Raw genomic sequence first — 19,361 nt, 5'->3', positions numbered from 1 at the left:
GCCCAGGACCTCATCGGAGGAGCAAAGCCCGCACCGGCAGCACCACGACGCGACGCGAACCAGCAACCCGACAAACGCTGGGAGAAAAGGCCTCGCGAAGAAGTGCACGCCGCCGGACCACCTGCCTCTCGCGCCCGAGGAGGACCTCGCGGAGGCGAGCGCACGCTGGACGACATCCTCGACGCCCAGTGCCCGTACCACAAGGACATGCGCCACACTCTTCGTAACTGCCGGGACTTCAAGCACTCCATCGGGCACGGCCGACCCTTCCAACCTCTACCTCCTCCTCTGCCGAGGGGAGGACCAGATGAACCACGACAACCCCATCAGCAGGAGGAGGGAGGAGGAGCTTTCCCGCGCGTTGACAGGGAGGTCAACGTCATCTTCGGCGGACACGGGTCGCAGGAGAACAAAAGACAACAAAAGCTCAACGACCGTCAGATACTGGTGGCGACCACCGGTCCTCCCGCCCCATACCGGTGGTCGGAGCACCCGATCACTTTCACTCGGGAGGATCAATGGCTCAACTTCGACCATCCAGGCAAATACCTGCTCCTCGTCGATCCGGTGATCCGAGAGAGCCGGGTGAAGAAGGTGCTAGTGGACGGGGGAAGCAGCATCAACGTCACCTTCCCCCGGACACTCCAAGGCTTGGGAGTTCACCTCAAAGAGCTCCACGAGTCGGACACTCCCTTCTTCGGCATCGTGCCGACTGAAGGGGAATACCCGCTGGGCCACATCTACATGCCTGTCACCTTCGGAACTCCAGAGAACTACAGAACCGAGTTCCTGAGGTTCGAAGTGGCGAACTTCGACTGTGGGTACAACGCCATCATCGGAAGGCCGGGATTGGCCAAATTCATGGCCATTCCGCATTACACGTACATGATACTGAAGATGCCAGGACCACAAGGAATCATAACTATGCGTGCCGACTTCCAAGGCGCCGCAGAGTGTTTCCGGGTGGCCATCCAAGCAGCCCTCACCACCAAGCCGTCGACGATTTCTTCGACACAGGCGAACTCTAAGCCTGAGGAGGACCTTGCAGTTCTGGCAAACGAAGCTCAGGCCGCGACCTCTATGCGGCCGACTGAAGAAACTAAAAGGATCAACCTAGGGTTCGCTGATGAACGCAAGACTGCCATCATCAGCTCTAGCCTGGACGACAAATAGGAAAGCGCGCTCGTCCAGTTTCTGCAAGATAACCGAGACATATTCGCGTGGCAACCTGCGGATATGCCGGGAGTCCCGAGAGAACTGGCCGAGCACAAACTGAAAGTATATCCCCAGGCGAGGCCGATCCGGCAAAAACTACGACGCTTCACGCCTGACAAGAGAGAGGCCATTCACGCTGAGTTAGCTCGCTTGGTCGCGGCTAGATTTATTAGAGAGGTGTTACACCCCGAGTGGTTAGCCAACCCTGTTCTTGTACTCAAAAAGAATAAAGTGGATTGGCGCATGTGCGTCGACTATACTGATCTCAAAAAACACTGTCCAAAGGATCCCTTCGGGCTCCCAAGGATAGATCAGGTGGTGGACTCCACCGCTAGATGTTCTGTGTTGTCTTTCTTGGATTGCTATTCCGGATACCATCAGATTAGTTTGGCGAAGGAAGACGAGGAAAAAACAGCGTTCATCACTTCGTTTGGTGCTTTCTGTTATACCTCCATGTCGTTCGGCCTCAAAAACGCTGGAGCAACTTATCAGAAAGCCATTCAAACATGCTTAGCCGATCACTGGGGCAAGCGTGTGGAGGCCTACGTAGATGATGTGGTAATCAAACAGAGAATTCGGAAAACTTCATCGAAGACTTACAGCTGGTTTTCAACAGTCTGAGACGGTATAGATGGAAGCTTAATCCCGAAAAATGTGTTTTTGGGGTACCAGCAGGAAAGTTACTCGGGTTTATTGTCAGCCACCGGGGAATTGAGGCTAATCCGGATAAGATTGAAGCTATCATGAAGATGGAAGCACCTCGATCACAAAAGAAGGTTCAACGACTTACTGGATGTATGGCAGCTCTGAGCAGATTTATATCCAGACTGGGGGAATAAGGTTTACCATTTTACAAGCTACTCAAGAAGGTGGATAAGTTTCAATGGACTTCAGAGGCACAGGAAGCTCTAGATGCACTGAAGAAATTCTTGACAACACCACCAGTACTGAAGCCACCACGACGAGCTACGTCAACTCAACCAGCTGAAGATCTACTACTGTATATCTCTTGCACGACTCACGTGGTAAGCACCGCGTTGGTAGTCGAGCGAGCAGAAGAAGGACATGCCTACCCAGTGCAACATCCTGTTTACTTCATCAGTGAAGTTCTGGGCCCCTCAAAGAAAAAGTATCCTCAAGTTCAGAAGCTATTATATGCAGTACTTCTAACTACCCGCAAGCTACGTCACTACTTTGATGATCACAACAAGGAAGCTATTATATGCAGTAGTCACTGGTTTTCCGATAGGGGATATTCTTCACAACAAGGAAGCCATTGGCCGAATAGCCAAGTGGGCTTGCGAGCTGGGATCTCATGACATCGAGTTCCGACCTCGCACTGCCATCAAAACTCAAGCACTGGTTGATTTCGTATCAGAGTGGACTGAACAGCAAGTACCGGATAACCCAGAGACTACAGAAGTGTGGCGAATGTATTTTGATGGCTCGCTGAAGCTGCAGGGAGCAGGAGCAGGAATTCTCTTCACCGCACCTGGAGGCGAGCACCTCAAATATGCCCTCCAGTTGCTGTTTCCGGCCTCCAACAATGCAGCCGAGTATGAAGCTCTGATCCATGGATTGAACAACGCCATATCATTGGGCATCAAGAGATTGATGGTGTATGGAGACTCTCTGGTAGTCATTAGCCAGATAAACAAAGAGTGGGATTGTTCAAGCGATTCAATGGGAAAATACTGCACTGCTGTCCGAAAGCTGGAAGATAAATTTGAGAGCCTAGAATTTCATCATGTAGAAAGAGATCGGAACACAGCAGCCGATGTATTGTCCAAGCTAGGATCCAGTCGAACTCAGGTCCCACCTAGAGTCTTTGTGCAAGAAATACTACAGACGAGCATCTCAATGGATCAAACAGAAGAGTGTAATATTATAGATCAACCCGAGTCAGACTCTGATGACTGGAGAAGGCCAATCATCAAGTATATAAAGAATGAAGAGGAACCAGATGACAAGAATTCAGCCGAGCGCATTGCCAGACAGTCGGCTCACTACACACTCATTGGGGAGACATTGTACAGAAGGGGTGCATCAGGCGTCCTCATGAAGTGCATTCTCTCATCTACTGGGAAGCGACTTCTGGAGGAGGTCCATGCTGGGCAATGTGGAATACATGCAGCATCCAGAACACTAGTCGGGAAGGTCTTCAGGTCAGGATTCTATTGGCCAACGGCGAAGAGTGATGCAGCCGAGTTAGTTCAGAGGTGCGAAGCTTGCCAATACTTGTCAAAACAACAACATCTGCCAGCACAGCAACTGCAGACCATACCAGTAACTTGGCCTTTCGCATGCTGGGGACTGGATATGATTGGACCTTTCAAGAAAGCTCAAGGAGGATACACTCATGTATTGGTAGCAATCGACAAATTCACTAAATGGATAGAGTTCATGCCCATTGCTTCTTTAACCTCAGCTAAGGCCGTGGAATTCATACAAGACATAATATTCAGATTCGGGATACCAAACAGCATCATAACTGACCTAGGATCCAACTTCACAAGTTCAGAGTTCTTCGACTTCTGCGAGCAAAAAAGCATTCAGATCAAGTATGCATCTGTAGCACATCTGTTGGAACTTGCTCTCTGCTGCAAGTGGGCCAACGAGGGTGAACAATGGCAACAACAGGGTTACGTGCACGGGGGCAATAGCTCTGTTGATCTAGCCTCTCACGGGCACTGTGCGGGGGTATTTATAGGTGTCTGAGTGCCCAGCGTCTTGTGTTAAGGGCGCATGAGCCCTCAGACGCCTGGTTTATCCCCGGAATATTCCCATAAAGCAGGGTTACAAGTTGTAATTACAAGTGTGCCTTTACAAGTTAGGCCCGTAATACAGAGGCGGCCACGCGGGGCCCGTTAGAATGGGCCAGATCACACGTGGGCCTTGGGGCTGAACGAGGCCGCGCCGTGTGAAGACGTCGCCGCAGGCCTTCGTCAAAGTGCCGAGTCCTGCGAAGGGTGTCCCTGCCCGCTTTGCCTCCGTCGGACCAGCGGCTGCAGCGAAGGCCTCGAGCGAAGGGTGGCGTCTTTGCCTTCGCCCCAACATTTGCCCTCCGAGGGACCGGTTCGACAAAGTCACCTGGTGCCGAAGACGTCGCTAGATGGCGGAGACGCTGCCCTCGCTCGAAGTGGTTCCGCGGGGGTTTTTGATGTGACCGTTGATGGACGGCGTACTGTTGGATTGCGGGTTTCCCGAAGCGCCGCGGCCTGTCGGGTTGTGGGTTTCCCGAGGAGCCGCGCCCTGCCTATAAAAGGGGGCGGGGGCGGCGCTGTTTGAATTCTGCTTTCTGCGCTCCGTAAAAACCCTAGCCGCCCGCCGCCTTGCTGCTCCTTTTCCTCCGCTGCTCCCTTTGCTCGCCGGCGTTCTGGCTCGAGTGAAGCAAACCGCCCGCCGCCGCCGACGGTACGTAGCGATGCCATCCTCTTCTTCTTCCGCCACCGCCACGCCACCGGCCGCCGCCTCGTCTGAGGAGACGTTGAGTAACGTGATGGTGGAAGAGTTGCGCGCCGGCGACTCTGTTGAATTTGGTGTGTCACGGATGACGTCAGGCCGTATTGAAGATATGCAGCGGTTGGGCTACTTTGGCGACGGAGTCGCTCGTGCTCCGGGGACGGAGGAAGTCCCCGAGCCGGAGGGCGAGTTGGTTGTTTTCGAGGCGTTCTTCGCCGCCGGACTCCGCTTGCCTGCGCACCGGTTTGTCGGCGAAGTCCTGCGCAGATTCAGCGTTCAAATACATCAGCTTACACCGAACGCCATAGTGGCGCTGGCGAAGTATGTCTGGGCGACGACTTCGTACGGCGGGCAGCCGTCGGTTGAAGTTTTCGCGAAGAATTATTGCTTGCATTGGCAGAAAAGGGTGGTTGAGGGCGGAGTTGCGCAGTTCAGGTCGTGCACTTTCACGCCGAAGACCGGCAAGACCACGATGCCAGTAGTGGAGTTGGTCCCGTGCGCCCGCAACAAGTGGGGCAGTTGGAATGAGTTTTGGTTTTATGTTGCTGAGGCTACTGTCGAAGGCCATCAAGGGCTCCCCGTGTCCGAGATGTGCTCTCACTGTTACTCTGCGTATCCGCCTTTCGAAGTGGCAGAAGAGGATACAGACGAAGGGGCCCTTCGGTACGCCGCCGGTCAGAGCAGCGGGCGTGATTTGGTTGAAGAGTTTGCGGCGTACGGGGTCTGGCCCTTGGCGCACGGCTGGGCGCTGGGCGAAGTATGCCCTCGCCAGATGCCCTTTCATGGAGGAAGGGAGGTGCGAAGTCCTGCCTTCGCACTGAGTTTGCGGAACCGTGACCCGGCCGCCTTTGTGCGTGATGCAGAGGACTTGGCGGTGCGACTCGTGGGGCGCTACGTGCCGAGGACGGAAGGCCAGCGCAGTTTTGATATCCGTGGGTCAAACGATCGCTTGAACAGGGTCTTTGAATTAAATCAACTGCCGTACGACGGCTACCCTGGTCAGGACGAAGCAGACCGCCGCGGGAAGAAACCGGTGGTGGAGACCGGAGGCGACCCAGCGCTGGCGCCCGCCACCTCTTCGAAAAAGAGAAAATTAGGTACTGCGATGGGAGGGCTTGGGGTGTCTGATAGTTTCGCTAGAGAGTTAATGAGGACGTGTGCGGCCCCGGGGGAGAGGATGTCTTCGCCCGAGCTCCGGGAGTCTTCGGCTCGGATGCTGAGGGTTACCGGGGGTTGTTGGCCTAAAAACATTCCTATCCCCTGGGATGAAGAGGACTGTTTTACATCTCGTATGGCTCGTCGGTGGAAAGTTTTTCCTTATGGGCGAAATATCGGTCATGTTGTGTGGGCAGTGATGGACAAGGATCGCCAAGTGGCGGCGCGGAAACGCCAGGCGACCGTGAGGGTTCACGAAGCCCGGCCGAAAAGGCAGCGGGGAGCATCGAAGGCTGAGGCCTCCGGCGGAGGCAAGCCGCCATTGCCGGCGAAGGCGGGCGCCTCCGCGCCTGGCAAGGCGCCGGAGGCGACGGTGGGCGCCGGAGGCCCCAAGCTGTCGAAGGTGGTGCCGTCCGCCAGCGGAGTGGCGGAGGCTGCGAAGGCGGCCCGATCGCTACCGCCGCCCGGCAAACGCGTTGCCGACTTCGGCACCGAGATTGATGTGGAGGATTATCTTGGGGGTGAGTCTATATGTAAATGCATTTTTTTTTTAATTTGTTGACGCGTTGCAGGGTTGGACGAGGTCCCGCTTGCTCTAGTTGTGCCTGGCGCGGCGGCTGCGACGGCTGCGCCAGCGCCGAAGGCGGGGGCGGAGACCCTTGGCGCTGGAGGCGAGGTGACTGCCCTCGCGCTGGTCAGAGACGAGGCGGACGCGGCGACCCGCCGGCTGAAAGGAGCGATGGAGGCGCTGAGTCAGGTCTGCGGAGCTATAATAATAATTTTTTTTTACACGGGCCTTATGTGTTTTCTGCAGGTGGCTGACTTCACCAGCCGTACTGCGTCGGGGGCCCTAACGGCGGCGTTGTCTTCCGAGGTCGAGAGACTTCGGACGCAACATGCGGACGCTGTCCGTGAGAAGTCGGCCTCCGACAGCAAGTGCCGCAAACTGGCGGAGAAGGTGGCCGCCCTTGAGAAGGAGAAGGCAGACCTCCGGCGCCAGCTGATGGAGGAGAGAAGGGAGGCCAACGAAGCCATTGCCAAGGAGCAGTCTGCGCAGGCGGAGGCCAGGCTGGCGCGGGCGGAGGGCAATATCGCCAAGGAGCTCGCCGGAGAGCTGCAGCGGCGGCTTGCTGCCCTCGAGAGCCGCGCGGAGGGGGCCGAGGCCGCGGCGCGAGCGGAGGCCGAACGGACGCGCACGCAGCTCATGACTTCATATCGCGAGCTGGGTGTGCGGACGGGTGACTTCGAGGTGCCGGAGCGAGAGGCCGGACTTCGCTGTCTGGAGTGGGTGCAGGAGGAACTGCAGGAGCTCCCCACTGTCTTGGCGGGGTTGATGTCGTTCACCTCCCTGGTCACCTGCGAGGCAGCGATGAACGCGCTCTCTCGCGAAGGCTGCCGGCACTATGAGGCCCTCGACCAGGTGGATGAGGATTTTGGGCGAGATATCTTTGAGGTCGAAGACCCCGTGGTGAAGGAGTCCGCCGGGGCCCTCTATGACCGGATGTGGGGTTCATACGGTCGAGAGGTGGTCCGGGCGCGGGCCGAGGCCGCGAGGGCTCAGGTAACGTTGTCGTTTACTCGGTGCTTGCTGGATGCGGTCTGTGCGTGTGTTTGCTGAATTTTTGTGCGTTTTGTCTTAGGCGGAGCGCGGCGAGCGGGTGGACGATTTTGGGGCGCTGAACAACGCGCCGCCTGAGCCGGAGACCACCCCTGCGGAGGCCGCCACTGGAGTCGCCCCGGGACTGACCCCGGTGACCGCGGAAGATGCACCAGGCGCCCTTGTACCTACTGCGGCCGGCGAAGGCCTTCTCCCAAGGGTGGCCGAAAGCGCATCTGATGCCCCCGCAGCTGCTGTGCCGAGCGCTAAAGATCCAGCGGAGGCAGCGGCGGAGGCGGCGGCGGAGGCTCCCGCAGCGGCAGGGCCTTCGCAGGTGGCGTAGGTGGTGTTTAGGGTTGAGGGATTTTTGGATTATGTACTGAATTTTGGTTGCTGCGCAGGTTCAAGATTTTGGGCCTGCGCACGCAACCGCTACTACTGGGTTTTTGGCGGCTTCGACCGCGGAAGGTGGAAATGAATGTGGTGGGTCTGTTTCTGAGTTTTTTGATTTTACTGACTCTGGGAGCTCGGTTGAGTGGACCGAGGAGTCGTCGGAGGAGGACTTGGACTATTTTGCGGCCCTGGACGTGGCTGCGGCGGAGGCTGCGCCACATGCTGCGGACGCGCCAGGCGTGCCCGGTCCTAGCACCGGGCACCGACGACGAAGGGCGGTTGCGAAGCGTAGGATTAGTGCGGAGGAAGGGGCTCGGCTTCGCGTTAGTAGGGTTGGTCGGCAGGAGCTGCTGTCTTTGCCGGCCGCCTCGGGTGTGGGGGAAGGGGAGCTGCGAAGCCTTTTTGCGGGTGAGGAGCTTAGGATAATGTTATTTAATTATAGAGAGATGGGGATTATTCCTAAAGTTGAGCCGATGTAGGGCGTGGTGCCCTCGCTTGTGTATGTGCAAGGGCTTGTAAAATGGAGTAGTGTGCCCTCGCGTGCTTGTGCCTGCGAGGGCGCTGTGTACTTTGACTGGTGTGATTGATTGTGCTGTGCCAGTGTGATTATAACTGGTCTTGCTGTCGTTTCTGCTTTTGCCATACTGGGTCGGCTGCGCCCTTGGGCGGTTTTTGCGATAGGCTCCGGCTGCGCCTTTTAGGCGACTTCTGTGCGAAAAGTCTTCGCGATAGACTTTGATTCTTGCGCACTTGTTGTGCTAAGTCCGGCTGCACCCTTAGGCGACTTCTGCGCGGATAGTCTTCGCGATAGACTTTGATTTTTGCGCACTTGTTGTGCTAAGTCCGGCTGCACCCTTAGGCGACTTCTGCGCGGATAGTCTTCGCGATAGACTTTGATTTTTGCGGACTTGTTGTGCTAAGTCCGGCTGCACCCTTAGGCTACTTCTGCGCGGATAGTCTTCGCGATAGACTTTGATTTTTGCGCACTTGTTGTGCTAAGTCCGGCTGCACCCTTAGGCGACTTCTGCGCGGATAGTCTTCGCGATAGACTTTGATTTTTGCGCACTTGTTGTGCTAAGTCCGGCTGCACCCTTAGGCGACTTCTGCGCGGATAGTCTTCGCGATAGACTTTGATTTTTGCGCACTTGTTGTGCTAAGTCCGGCTGCACCCTTAGGCGACTTCTGCGCGGATAGTCTTCGCGATAGACTTTGATTTTTGCGCACTTGTTGTGCTAAGTCCGGCTGCACCCTTAGGCGACTTCTGCGCGGATAGTCTTCGCGATAGACTTTGATTTTTGCGCACTTGTTGTGCTAAGTCCGGCTGCACCCTTAGGCGACTTCTGCGCGGATAGGTCGCACGCGAGGGTGTCTAGCGCTTAGCCTCGCGGTGACTTCGGATTGGTCGAATGCCGAAGACCGTTGTCGCGGTCTTTTTTCGACACATGCTTTTGCGGGGGATTTTTGTCACATATATTACATGGCTCCGCCTCGTTAAAAACCTCACCCCCCGGGAGGAAAAGAGTGCGGGCCGGTACAAGATTGTTTGCGGTGAATTACAAGGGCGAACTCAGCCCTAGGAATTAAACAAAAAATTTACGAAGGTTGTCAATGTTCCAGGAGTGCTCCAGGTCCTCGCCATCTGGCGTTGCGAGCCTGTAAGCGCTGGGGGAAGCTTTTGTTTTGACTATGAAGGGGCCCTCCCACTTGGGCTCCAACTTGCCCTTGGACTCCGTCCGAGCTGTTCGGATGAGTACGAGGTCCCCCGCGCTGAACTCCTTTGGGATGACTGCGCGGTCGCGCCATGCTTTGGTCTGGGCTTGGTATTTGTTTAAGGCCTGCAGGGCGAAGACCCGGTCTCTGTCAATGAGATCTTTGGAGGTTGGCTCATCCACGTCTGGGGTGGCTGACGGAGCTGTGCGCGGAGACCCATGTTTTATTTCTTGCGGGGTCATTGCCTCCGATCCGTATAGAAGGCGGAAGGGAGTGAACCCGGTCGCCCTGCACTCAGTTGTGTTTAGCGCCCAGACTGCCTCCGGTAACAAGTCGGTCCATCTGCCTTTTTTCTCGTCGAGGAGCATCTTCTTGATAGCTGTGAAGATTTTCCCGTTGGCACGCTCCACGACTCCGTTGGACTGCGGATGATAGACTGAAGCGAAGGCTAGCTTGGTGCCGATGGAAAAACAAAAATCCTTGAAATCTTGATTGTCAAACTGCTTGCCGTTGTCAACTGTTAGCTCGGACGGTACTCCGAAGCGGCAAACAATGTTCTGCCAAAAGAATTTTTGGGCAGTCTTTGATGTGATTGTGGACACAGCCCTCGCTTCAATCCACTTGGTGAAGTATTCGACGGCTACGAAGGCGAACTTGAGGTTCCCCTGAGCGGTGGGCAAGGGCCCGACAATGTCCAGGCCCCAGCGCTGAAGAGGCCATGTATGGGCGATCAGCTTTGTGTATTGTGAGGGGTTGCCTGACCGAGGAGAGAACTTCTGGCAGGCTTCGCAGGACCTTGTGACTCGATTTGCGGCGCAGATCATTGCAGGCCAGTAAAACCCTTGTCGGATCACCTTAGCAGCCAGGGCCCTTGGCCCCGCGTGCGAGCCGCACGTGCCACTGTGGACCTCGCGCAAGATTTGGATGCCTTCGGTCTCGGTGACGCATTTAAGCATTGGCTGACTGACCCCCTTCTTGTATAATTGGCCCTCGATTAGTGCGAAGTCCCGGCTCCGATGTTCGAGGCGCTTCGCCTCACTGACGTCGGTTGGGTGATAGTATCCCTGTAGAAACAGGGTTATTGGGGCCCGCCAGTCTTCGGTCATGATTAGGTGGACTATACGGTGGCCCTCGCTATCATTGGTTATTTGGAGCCCTTCGGGGCTCCGGACGGCTGGCGTGCCGATGGTGTGAAAGAATACGTCGGAGGGCAGGGGCTCGCCCCTGGCGGCGGCCTTGGCTAATGCATCGGCCTCCTCATTCTTGGCCCTGTCCACATGCTGTAGGGTGAATCCCTTGAACTGCCTCTCGAGACTTCGGATAGCCGCAAGGTATTGCATGAGCGCGGGGTCTTTTGCTGCATAGTCTTTTTCGACCTGACCGGCGACTATCTTGGAGTCTGTTTTGATGATGCATGTGGTGACTCCGAGGGCCCTTAGCTTGCGGAGACCGAGGATGACTGCTTCATACTCTGCTATGTTGTTTGTACATTTGTCGGATTCCAGAGCGAAGCTGAGGCGTGCTGCATATCTGTGTTTGACTCCGGCTGGTGAGGTGATTACTGCAGCGACGCCTGCCCCCGCGTGACACCATGCACCGTCGCAATGGATAGACCAGACCTTTTCTGCGGATGGGTCCGGCTGTGTTACTGGCCCGGTCCAGTCGACGACGAAGTCTGCCAGGACTTGCGATTTGATGGCTGTCCTGGGCTCGAAACTAATGTGGTAGCCGGAGAGCTCGGCTGCCCACTTGGCAATTCTCACTGATGCCTCCGGGTTCCTGAATAGCTCGCCGAGCCCCCTGTCTGAGGTGACTCGGACCTTGAATGCTTCAAAATAGTGGCGCAGCTTGCGCGAGGACATAACAACTGCGTAAGCAATCTTCTCCAGCTCTGTCATGTTGCATTTGGATGGTGTCAGGACTTCGGAGACGTAATAAACAGGGCACTGTCTGACTGCGCCTTCGACTGTCTGCTCCTGTACTAGTGCCGCGCTGACCGCGTGCGGCGAAGCCGCGACATAGAGCAATAAGGGGAGCGAGGAGTCTGGACTTGTGAGGATGGCCAGCTCCGCCAGGTACTGTTTTAATGAGGCGAAGGCCGCTGCTTGCTCCGGTCCCCAAGCGAAGTCCTTCGCGCCGCGGAGTGTTTTGAGGAAGGGGAGACTTCGCTCGGCGGACCTGGAGATGAATCTATTGAGGGCGGCCATCCTGCCTGTCAGGCGCTGGACGTCCCTGGCGGACTGCGGAGGCGACATATCGACGATGGCCTTGATCTTGGTTGGGTTGGCCTCGATGCCTCGGCGGGACACCAGGTAGCCCAATATCTTGCCCTGGCGAACACCGAAAACGCACTTTTCCGGGTTTAGGCGGAGTCGTGCATCTCGCATGTTCGCGAATGTTTCCGCCAGGTCGGCGAGGAGGTCCTCCTTATTTTTGCTGGCGACGACGATGTCGTCCACATATGTGAATACATTTCTGCCGACCTGCCCTTCGAGCACCGTTTTGGTGAGTCTGGAGAAGGTGGACCCGGCATTCTTGAGACCCTCCGGCATTCTGACAAAGCAATAAGTGCCGAAGGGTGTTATAAAGCTGGTGCTAGCCTTGTCTTCCTCCTTCATGTATATCTGGTGATAGCCGGAGAAGCAGTCGAGGAGGGACATGACCTCGCATCCGGCCGCGCTATCGACTATTTTGTCGATCCGTGGCAACGGAAAATTGTCCTTTGGGCAGGACTTATTGAGACTGGTGAAGTCTATGCACATGCGCCATTTTCCGCTTTTCTTCTGCACCATCACAACATTGGAGAGCCACATGGGGTAAGCCACTGGCTCGATGAATTTAGCCTCCAGGAGGCGATGCACCTCCGCCTTGGCGGCTTCTGTCTTTTCGTCTGACATCTTGCGAAGCTTCTGCTTTTTGGGTCGCACCGAAGGGTCAATCCCCAAGCTGTGTTCGATTATGGCTCGGCTGACTCCGACCAGATCGAGGGCAGACCAGGCGAAGACATCTTTATTCTTGGCCAGGCAGCAGAGAAGTTTCTCTTCTTCAAGTGAGGTGAGGTCTTCGCTGATAGTTACAGTCTGCTTGGGCGTGGCCTGATCGAGGGGGACAGTCTTGGTCCCGTCTTGGCACTGCAACTGTGCCTTGTCGTGCTGCTTGTCGGTTGGGCTAGCCGGCGCAGGGACTTCGCGCTGGGTCGTGAGACAGTGTACATTTCTCTGACCGGGCACGAAGTCCCGCTCTATGTTGCGCGCCGTCTGCTGGTTGCCGTAGATTGTGATGGCGCCCAGCGGGCCTGGTATCTTCATACATAGGTACAACCCGTGGATGGCGGCTTCGAATTTGTTGATGGAGCCTCGGCCCATGATGGCGTTGTATGGATATACCATGTCGACAATGTCGAAGGTTATTTGCTCACTTCGGGCATTGGGTGCTACACCGAAGGAGAGGGGCAACTCTATCTTGCCAACTGGAAAGGTGCCCTTGCCGCCGAAACCATACAACGGGTTGTCCGAAGGCTTCAGCAAGCTGTGGCTTATACCCATGCGGTCGAAGGCGTGGAGGAAGATGATGTCCGCCTGACTGCCGTTGTCGACAAGGACTTTGTGTAAGTCCCAGCCTGCCACGCTGCAGTTGATGACCATTGCGTCGATGTGGGGGGCGCTACGCAGGTCGACGTCTCGCGCGTCGAAGGTTAGCGGTATGTGGGACCACTTCGTCTGCACGACTGGGCCAGTGACGGCGACATGGTTGATGCTGCGGTAGTGGTCCCGCTTCTGCCGCTTGGTGTCGAAGTCGGTGCTTGACCCCCCTGTTATCATGTGAATGACTCCGCGATATGGTTGATCGGCGAAGTCTTCTTGCTTTGGGGCATGGGGAATGTTTTGGTGTTGCTGGTGTGGTGGTGGGGGTGGAGGAGGTACGATTTGTACTTCCTGATGATGTTGGTAAGCGTGGTGCGGTGGATGCGGAGCGGGGGCGTGGACGTATGGTGGAGGGGGTGGCTGGTAGTTATGCGCGACAATTCTGGGATTGTCGGCTGGCTGCGCCCTCGCCATTCTGTCTCTGGTGGCCTTCGTCTCGGGGCAGTCTTTGGTCTGGTGGGCACAGTCTTCGCCGTGGAAAAGGCAATAGAACCGGCGCGGCGGCTGCTGCGCCCGCCCTCGACCCCTGCCGCGAGTTCCATTTCCGCGGCCCTGGGGGGGATATTCCTGGCGGCGAGGGGGGTCAGCAGCAGGCTGTTGGTTGACGATGTTGTGGACTTGCTGCTGACTGCGGCCGTCTCGACTGGAGTCTGGCTGCGAAGTCCTTGTCCACGTGCGGCTGGACTGCGGAGTCTGACTGTTGGGTTTCCGTTGCGACTCGACCTTGCGCTGGTGGAGCTCTTCGGATTTGGCATATTTTTCGAAGAGCTGATATAGCTCCTGCAAGCTCTTGGGTGGATCTCTGATACAATGGCTGTAGAGGACGCCGGCCCGAAGGCCATTGATGGCGTAGTGGATAGCGATCTGATCGTCGACAGAGGGCAGCTGTGACTTGAGTGTTAAGAACTTGCGGTAATACTCCCGCAGAGTCTCCTTTTCCAGCTGTTTGCAAAGCGAGAGCTCGGCCAAAGCGTCGGTGTCTGGACGGTACCCTTGAAAGTTGAGGAGGAACTTGTCCCTGAGACTTCGCCACGAATCAATGGACAGCGGGGGCAATCTGGTGAACCAGGTGAGTGCTGGGCCCTCTAGGGCGATGATGAAAGACTTTGCCATTGTGGCGTCGTCCCCTCCGGCTGATGCAACGGCGACTTGGTAACTCATGATGTATTGCGCCGGGTCGGTGCTGCCGTTGTACTTGGGGTATGCCCCCGCTCGAAAGTTGGCTGGCCAAGGCGTCACTTGCAGGTGTGGCGCCAGGGGACTTCGCTCGTCGAGGTAGTTGACCCCTTGGAATGGCGCGCCGTGCTGGGGGGCGTAGTCATGCTGGGGGAAATGCGGGTTCTCCGGCTGCGTCCGGTGCTGCAGGGGTTGGCCATGCTGCCGGCCGAGGTAGCCTTCGCGCATGTCCTCCGGCTGAGCGCGTTGTTGGAGGGGTGGCTCTTGCTGTAAACCGAGGTGGCCTTCGCGCTGCATCAGCGCGATCTCGCGCTCGAGGTCCTGGGCTTTCTGCTCCTCGTCGCGTATCATTTGCCGCACTTTGGCTAATGCGGAAACACGCTGGCGCTTGGCCTCCAGTATCTCTTTCTGCCTCTGGAGATTGCGGTTCCTGAGGCGCAGGGCGCGCAGCTGCAGCTGTTCTTCTGTTGAGACGCCGAGGGCCTCACCGTCCTCGGTGAGGTCGGCGCCTTCCAGTGGGGCGAAGCCTGGGGGCGGCTGCGACTGTCCTTCGGTTCCGCAGGTGCGGAAGGCGTCGTCTTCGCCGGTGTGGGGAACGTTGTCTTCAATGGGCTCTTGGTGGGTGGATTGGGTGAGGGCGAGGGCCTTGCCCTTTCTTGCGGCCAGCAGTGCTGCCTTCGCAGCCTCGTCAGCCTTGGGGTTAGCTCTCTTGGGTGCCATCGCGGGTGGTTTTGTCGTGGCACGAACGGTGGGCGCCAAATGTTGGAACTTGCTCTCTGCTGCAAGTGGGCCAACGAGGGTGAACAATGGCAACAACAGGGTTACGTGCACGGGGGCAATAGCTCTGTTGATCTAGCCTCTCACGGGCACTGTGCGGGGGTATTTATAGGTGTCTGAGTGCCCAGCGTCTTGTGTTAAGGGCGCATGAGCCCTCAGACGCCTGGTTTATCCCCGGAATATTCCCATAAAGCAGGGTTACAAGTTGTAATTACAAGTGTGCCTTTACAAGTTAGGCCCGTAATACAGAGGCGGCCACGCGGGGCCCGTTACAATGGGCCAGATCACACGTGGGCCTTGGGGCTGAACGAGGCCGCGCCGTGTGAAGACGTCGCCGCAGGCCTTCGTCAAAGTGCCGAGTCCTGCGAAGGGTGTCCCTGCCCGCTTTGCCTCCGTCGGACCAGCGGCTGCAGTGAAGGCCTCGAGCGAAGGGTGGCGTCTTTGCCTTCGCCCCAACAACATCCAAGAGCCAACGGGCAGGTTGAGCGAGCCAACGGGATGATACTGGAGGCACTCAGGAAAAAGGTCTTCGATAAGAATGAAAATTCGCAGGAAAGTGGATAAGGGAATTGCCCTATGTCGTTTGGAGCCTAAGAACCCAACCTAGCCGAGCTCTGCATGGAAACACTCCTTTCTTCATGGTCTATGGGTCGGAGGCAGTGCTACCCTCCGATCTCAAGTTCGGGGCGCCAAGGTTGATCTTCGAAAACATAGCAGAAGTCGAGGCCACCAGGCTGGAGGACATTGATATACTTGAAGAAGAACGGCTGAATGCGGTAATCCAATCAGCACGGTACCAGCAGACTCTAAGGCGCTATCACGACAAGGCTGTGCGACAGCGATCCTTCTCAGTAGGAGATCTCGTCCTCCGCCGAATTCTAACGGGGGAGGGACGACACAAGTTATCGCCTTTATGGGAAGGCCCCTTCATAGTAGCAGAAGTCACTCGGCCCGGATCATATCGTCTCACTCAGATGGATAGCACAGAAGTCGGGAACTCCTGGAACATAGAACACCTCAGGAAGTTTTATCCCTAGCTGTATTTCAAAAGCTATCGGGACGACGATGTACTCTGTAAAATGGAAATATGTCATCAATAAAAAAGGGGGTTCAAAGATACTCAGTTTGTTCACGATTGACTTGCATTCTTACTTAACTCAGGGTGACCTCTATGCCCTGCTAACGGAGCAATCGGCTTAAGTCAGCAACGACTTAAGGCGGTGCAACATGCTCACGCTTACTTAACTCGGGGTGACCACTATGCCCTGCTAACGGAGCAATCGACTTAAGTCGGGAATGACTTAAGGCGGTGCAACATGCTCACGCTTACTTAACTCGGGGTGACCACTACGCCCTGCTAACGGAGCAATCGGCTTAAGTCGGCAACGACTTAAGGCGGTGCAACATGCTCGCGCTTATTTAACTCGGGGTGGCCACTATGCCCTGCTAACGGAGCAATCGGCTTAAGTCGGCAACGACTTAAGACGGTGCAACATGCTCACGCTTACTTAACTCGGGGTGACCACTATGCCCTGCTAACGGAGCAATCGGCTAAAGTCAGCAGCGACTTAAGCCGGTGCAACATGCTCACGCCTACTCAATTCAGGGTGACCACTACGCCCTATTAACAAAAGCAATCGACTTAAGTCAGCAGCGAATTAAGGCGATCTGACGTGATTACAATTACTCATATAAGGATGACTTCTATATCCCGCAAACAAATTTCAAAACCATCGCGCATCATCTTACTACTGCAAATTTACGAACTGATGAATTCTGAAACAATATGAGAATAACAATGTCGTTTAAGTACTGAAATGACGTCCTCTAACAAATGTCTGACCATGCTAACCGCGCGCTCAAAGCACGCAAAATGTTTCTCTATTTTGTGATATTTTTCTCAGGAGCAATCGATGAGGAAGGATGACTCGAAGAATCAGGGGCAGCACTCACATCAGCCCTTATATCTTCGGGAACAACCACGCCGGGTCTCCTCATCAAGATTCGCCCCGCCTGAATAGCCTTGTCCATGGCTCTATCGCGCTGGGATCTGAGAGTAACAGAAGTTTCTTCGGCGACCTTGGCAGCCAGCCGAGCAGTTTCTAACTCTTGGGCGATGGATTTCTTGGAAGCTCGGAGTTCTTTGATAGTAGCGTCCTTCGCTGATATCAACTGCTTGAGCCGGGTCACTTCATCCGTGGATTCCTGCAGCTTACAGCGTTGGTTGTCTAACTCTTCCATGGTGAAGCGATGACTCCTCTCCAGGATGGTCAGCGAGTTGCTAGAATCGCAATACAATCTGTCGAGACTGTCACGAGAAGCACCAAGGATACGTTTTTCTTCCTGCAAACAAAAGTCAACTCCCTCAAACACCAAGCAAGTAATAGGAGCACAACAAGGCAAAGCACAGTTCCATAAATCACCTTTTCAGAATTGAGCTGAGCGTGAAGAGAAGAACTCAGTGCATTGGCGTCATCTAGGGCAGCGGAGACCTGACCCAGTTCAGTTTGGCTCTGAGAGTACTTTTCCTCAAAGTCAGTGCACCGCTGGACCAATTCAGCCTGATCTCGGGAATGTTTTTCCTCAAGAGTGGAAATCTGTCGAGTCATTTCTAGCAGGAGACAATCAAACAAAAAGGGGTCAGAATGTAAAGCAGTCTACAGTGAAGACAAAGAGAAGCAAAAAAAAAACACTAACCAGCGTTGGTCGCCTCCAATTCAGAGACACGATGTTGAAGTAACACTGGATTCCAGCATGCAAGAGATGAAGCTACTTCTAGGACAGAAGCACCCTGTAACCTCAGCTGGCTAGCCATCCCATCCACCAATGCCTGATGAGGAGAACAGATGAGTGTAATGACAGCAGTTCATGCAATGTAAAAACCAAGCTAAAATACATCACAGTACCTAGAGGTTGGAAAAGAACGAAGGGATCCCCAAATTAGGAGAGATCAATTGATAACCAGGCGTAAGGCCACCACCCTAAGCAGCTTGCAACAAACCAGCAGGAATCAGCTCGGTACCATCAACAGAGCCCAACACTCGGTCAGCGGGGACGCTGCCCTCTAAAGCGACTCCCTGGTCCAAGGCTTGGGCTACCACCATACAGCCGGAGTGTGGAGGCGATCCCGCATGAATGTCCATGGAAGTACAGGAGGGAGACCCCGCTCGGACACCCTCAGGGGCTGGGTCATAGTTTGCACTGCCCACTTGAGCCGGATCATCCCCGGCAGCACACTCGGGGGCTGGGCAGTGGGTTACACTTCCCACCCGAACCAAGTCATCCCCGGCGACATCCTCGGGGGCTGGGCATGTGTCAACACCATCTTTGGGGTCCAAGTTCTCTGCGGTAGCCACTTCTAAGGCTGATGGGCCCTCAGTTACTTCCATGGGACCAGGACGATCCAAGTCAGTCTCCCGACCCTCGAGATCGCGCTCCAAGGTCGACGAGGCACGGGATGACCTCAACCCAGCATCAAGCACATCAGCACAAACCTCCATCACACCATCATCCACTGGCTCCGATAACAAATCCTCTGGAACCATATCCTCAAGAGTCTGATCAAAGTTGGCCAGGGACAGTTCTTGCAGACCAATGAGAGCAGACAAAGCAGGAGAAGGAACTCCACTACTTTCACCGCTAGCGATGAACTGCCGACTGTTTTTCCGAGTCAAAGGAACTTCATCTTCTTCCTCCTCGTCGTCCACATTAGCAACACAGGCAGCACCCCCATTGGGATCGGCAACAGATGGAGCACCCACATTGGGATCAGCAGCGGATTGGGTACACCCATTGGGGTCACCATCAGTAAATTCAGTCACAGGCACTTCTTCAACAGCAGGAGCCGAGATACCAACGTCCCGATCCAAACTGGATACTCGCCGGAGGCGTCTCTTTTTCTTTTTCTGCTCATCAACAGAAGGATCAGGTTGACTGGCTCGGCAAGGGCGCCTCGGGCGAGTACTGGCAGGCTTCTGAGTATCTAAGGTCGTACCAGCCTCTGGGAGGGGCGCCACCACCGATGTCCCAGCAGGAGCAGCATCAGAAGAGTCCTCAACCAGCAAATCAAGCATAGCACTTATCTCTGCATCGCTAGGATTCAGGGGCACCTCAAAATGGACCTGCCGTTCATCATCAGGAATCTCCCCGAGCGAGGCAACCAAGGCACTAAGTTCTTCAGCAGAGGGTTGCACTCTAAGGCCCAAACTGCCATCAGTGACAGGTGGATTCGA

The sequence above is a fragment of the Zea mays genome, chromosome 2 (genome assembly GCF_902167145.1).
Source record: "Zea mays cultivar B73 chromosome 2, Zm-B73-REFERENCE-NAM-5.0, whole genome shotgun sequence".
Taxonomy (NCBI): domain Eukaryota; kingdom Viridiplantae; phylum Streptophyta; class Magnoliopsida; order Poales; family Poaceae; genus Zea; species Zea mays.
This window is presented reverse-complemented; position numbering follows the sequence as displayed.